The sequence below is a fragment of the Bactrocera latifrons genome, unplaced genomic scaffold (assembly GCF_001853355.1).
Source record: "Bactrocera latifrons isolate USDA-ARS-PBARC rearing strain unplaced genomic scaffold, ASM185335v1 scaffold_321, whole genome shotgun sequence".
In the NCBI taxonomy this organism is placed as follows: domain Eukaryota; kingdom Metazoa; phylum Arthropoda; class Insecta; order Diptera; family Tephritidae; genus Bactrocera; species Bactrocera latifrons.
In genome coordinates this window covers 144,138-148,997 of record NW_017536864.1, presented here as the reverse complement: position 1 = coordinate 148,997, position 4,860 = coordinate 144,138, and the positions used below count along the sequence as shown (strand labels likewise).

The 4,860-nt window shown below is 32.9% G+C and overlaps 1 pseudogene; it reads left to right on the top strand.

Annotated features, from left to right (window-relative positions):
• The first annotated feature begins 1,859 nt into the window (after nt 1-1,859).
• Nucleotides 1,860-3,454, top strand: LOC108971094 (annotated as a pseudogene).
• The last annotated feature ends 1,406 nt before the right edge of the window (nt 3,455-4,860 follow it).

The window sequence follows — 4,860 nt, the reverse complement described above, 5'->3', positions numbered from 1 at the left end:
ACTTCGTATACGGTGCAGTTCACATCGCAACATATTGCTACAGAATATCCTTGTCACCATAAGAATTTCACTGTTGTAGATATGTAGAGACGGACCGCTGCGACACCCACTAAATGAAATTAAATTTTTGTAACGTGGACCCACTCCCTATACGTCCGCCTATTTTCCACCCGCAGATTCCCTTTCCAAACTGTACCATATGTATTTTATTTTGTCGTTTACTTGTAGAACTTTATAGGTTTTCTGTTAACTAAATTTTATGGGCGTTGGAAAAATCTGACTGCGCCCATTTGCACTATAATGCCAAGGAACACGTGAGATTCAAGCTATCGCCTGTGTAGACGAATCATTCATATAAATGGAACTCTTTATGTATATCGATAAGTTGTATATGTTACACACAACTACTAAGTCATCAAAGCTATTTTACTCTATGCGACATGTTGTGATAGTATAAAATTAATTTAAGAGAATAAGATTTATTATATGTATATGTATGTATTATAAAAGATAAATAAAGTAGCGCATTCTTCATTTTGTGATTTTTCAGATCTCCAGTTAGGTGGTACTTGAGTTGACATGCTTCACACACGAACAAATCTTTTATTGAAGTTTATAGTTCACTCACATATACCGTCACAAAACTTTTATCAAAGAGTTGTCTACTCCATCATAGCACTCACACGTATATATACAAATACATGCATATGTATATATTACAATTATCGTTGGCACATAGGCTCAGGCGTAAGAAAAGTATTTGGGCACATAAAAAATACCCAAGTGTATTTGCATAAAATTACATTGCTCATACGCCATGATGAGCCCGTATAATTAAGACTTTCATATGCAGCAATTTGACTGCTTTGTAAACATATTTTGTTACCCATTTCCAATATTTGAACCGGCTGCGTCTCTAACACCCACATATAATTGTTTTGGTTGAAGATTTACTCTTGTTTGTGTTTGTGGGCTTTAAAGCTTATAAATTGTCTTTTGTCTATTTGTTGAAAGCAGATATATCTTTTGTGCTTTATACTAATGGTATTTCTGATGGTAATTTCCGATGTTGTGATGTAGATGATGAAACCAGGGGTTTTAATTTCACTTTATTTACCACGACAAAATATTCTACATATTATATGTTCTTTAATGCCCGAAATTAAAGGCGCCATGAATAGATTTTAATTTCAATTTTTACCAAAAAATTTATTCTTTATCAGAAAATAAAATAGATAATTTATTCACCATCCGCAGCTTAAACATTACAATCAATTTCTTGTTAGTATACTTGTATGTTGTATTATGGACTTTTATTGGGGCACACCTCTACATACGTACATATGTATCTGCCGGTATAGTTTGGTGCTTATTCCACATAAGGTTAAGAGTAAAGTTTAAAGGGAACTAAATGGAAGGATGTTTCCCATGTTATGGTAATATGGATTCATAGCAGACTAGCTAATGAAATATTTGTTCAAATGTATGAATTAAGTTCTTAGAATTTAATCAGATTTGCTTCGAGTTGTATTAGCATCGCAGTGACAAGGAAAGTTGCAGACCCCTGCGTGCCAGCTGCAAATAAATCAATAAATGGCCACCACTAATTATACTTGCGTACCAAGTGAATATAGTTTTTGTAAAGACATACTGAAAAAGCAATATGTAAGAGAAACGATTTGTTTCGAATACCTCAAATTCATGTGATCTGTTAACAGAGAGAATGATTCATTTTTTACATATTGTATTTTTAAATTATTGCGAAGAGTGTTTACTGCAAAATGTGTTTTAGTATTGTAGTAATGTAGTATTCATTACTGAAATCACTTATTTAATTTTACCTATAACAAATTCTCCATATGGCTCGCCTGAATTCGAGCAATAATATAATAGTTAAAAAAGTAAGTAACGCTTACTTACGCTTACGCTAAATCAGGTAAATACAGTAGATGCGGATCGATTGAAAATTTATTATTATTGAATTATTTCGAAATAGTGATCACTGATCCTTCTAGTTTTCCAGCATTGCCAGTAAGATTTCTGACAATTAATCGTCGATTTTTATAGAAAAAAAATAACCTTTTAAAAATATATACTTTTGAATTCGAGTTCACTATTTACATAAGAAACTACTTTAAAATTTTTACTATTTCATTTAAATATCTTGTAGCGAAGCTTTTTGCTGCCCCTTCTTCTGATTACTTGCTGAGGTATACTCGCCGTGTCCAGGATCCGTTACAATAAATTTGTAAACATTGGGGCTCCTCTAATCGAATCGAACTTTATTTTGTTTTATCTTATGTTTTAATTAAAGTTACAAAATTGTCTCCCGCGTTGTAATGTCGTCGCTCCGGGTGATAGTCATAGTTAGTTGGTTTGTACTTTGTTGTTCTGCATAATTTGATAAAACTTTTTTACTTTCAATAAATAAAATAAACATGGAAACGATTGTTTGCGGACAATTATTAATATTGTACGTATTGCCAATACAGTACATGAAGTGTTCCAGGAGGTCAATAGAAACTCCCGAAGGGGGTGGGATCGTCCTATCAATATTTCAAGTGAAGAGAAAGGATTCTACAAAACTCGCATAAAGCAACTTCAGGAAAAGGATGAGGAGCATTTTTGTAAAGCTACGAGAATGAGAGTTTCTAATTAAATTAATTGTTGTCACTATTAAAGCAACGACTACAACCTTTTTCAAATACACGATCAATTCAGCCTGGGATTCGTTTGACGTTAACATTAATGTAAGTCAATGTGAAATATTTATTACACTGGTTTACTTAAACGCTTACCAATTTCAGTTGCTTGTCACAACGATGCAATTTCAATGTTCTATCTTGGTCTTTCAAACTTGGAGTTTCGATAGTCCGAAAAATTATACATATGTATGTATATGATACATGTGACGCTATTTGTGATGAATTGCATGATGCATATTTGTCAAGACCAAACTCACACGAACTTCGAGATACATACTGCAAGCAAGTTCTATGCAAAGACTATAATATCTAATTGCTTGGGAGCACATTCGCATAACAAGCCCAAGAAATAGCGGATCGTTGTACTACAATTATAAGCGTTTAGCATTGTACTAATGGCAGTGAGTGATGCTAATTACGTGATCACATATGTTGATGTCGGGGCTCTAGGAAGCCAAAGTGACGGTGGAATGTTTGCCCGCTGTGCCTTTGGAAAGAAGAAGAAGAATGAAGACAAAATTGTTTTAGCTACGGTAGTACTTCATAACTTTTTGATGTTACAAAATGATAGGAATTACTTCACCCTTGAACTTGATGACCACTCAGAAGGTAACAGAGAAGTACCCGAGCGTTGGAGAGAAGTAAATTCCCTTGATTCGTTTCAACCAAGAACAACCAATCGCTCAACTGCAAACGCATTTCAGTTACATGAAACTCTAAAAGAATTTATTTCAAATAATGCTTTATAATGTTAACTATTTTCATATGTACAATATTATTTTTATCAATAAAACACAAGGTTTTTGTTTTGTAGTACAAAAAAGCTTTTTGAATTAAAAAAAGTTATTGGAAAATTTGTAAAACTACTAAAAAACGTAATTATTTTACTATTTACATTTCTTGTATATAGTATCACATTTTTAAATTTAAAAAGTTAATTCAAATATAATCACTATATACATATGTACATATGTAAATATAAAAAAACATGTAACTCAATTTCGCTTACTAACCACGTAAACATAAATTGAACAACAAATATTTTCAGTCTATGATTTTATCACAGTGTTAACTAATCTACCCCAAATAGTAATTGCTTATCTCTTCGAATACAGAAGCCGACACTTTTGTGCGTCACCTTGTCTGGTGGAAGACCGGCTTCCGTAATTTTCGCAGCCAAGGTAGCAAAACTTTGTGCGGTGGAATTGGTTTTACGCGAATTAGCAATCATCGAAGAAATGTTTGCCCCTGCCGACTCTAGGAACTTCGCGCGCGAGCGCGTTACTATTCTTTTTCTGCAAAATTAGAGTGGAAACTCATAAGGAAATTTTTCAAAACAAAACAAAGAAATAAAATGTACCTTTTATCCACGTCCATCCGAAGATGTCGGCTGCGACGTTTCTATTGTCGTCGATGTTGATGTCTCTAAAGAAGATTCAATAATTGTAGTGTCTTGGACACTTTCGACCTCCTCGCTGAAGCTGTTAATAGTATTGTAAAATACATTATGACAAAAAAAAAAATATTTTCGGTACATAAGGATATTTACTTACCACCTGGAATTTGGAATTTTTTCCATAAAGGACATCGCCTCCAAATATCTCCACTTTCTCCTGCTGACCACTCCCCGCTTCATTCTTTTCAGCGTTCATAAGAGTCACGGAGACTCTTCCACCTCTTTTTGCATTCTATTTCTGCAAATGAAATTAATATTATAATTTAATATATTTTATTTATAATTTGCCTTACAGCTAAACGTTATGTTTGAAGAAATTTGTTTCCACGCCATATCTTTCTTTCTTAAATTCTAGTAATCTCTGTGCGAGATATCAAAAATTAGGAAGCAATTTCGCACTTCTTCTACATATTAAAGTTTCGTCGAAATCCATATTCATATCTGAAATATTTATTTATTTATAAAAACGTGAAACAATAATACAATTACTTTTCCACGAAAAAAGGAGCACTGGCTGCCAGGACCTTCGGCTCGCTGATGTAAATATAAAATGTATAGTTATTGCTTAATTAAGTCTTAGGTGTAAAGTTAATAAAATGTTCTGTAGCTAATAGAAAAGTTTTAAGAACAAAATAAATHATAAGTAATGGGAAGTTTATAAACATAATCATATTTGTGGTTTTAATCCTGTTGGTACTA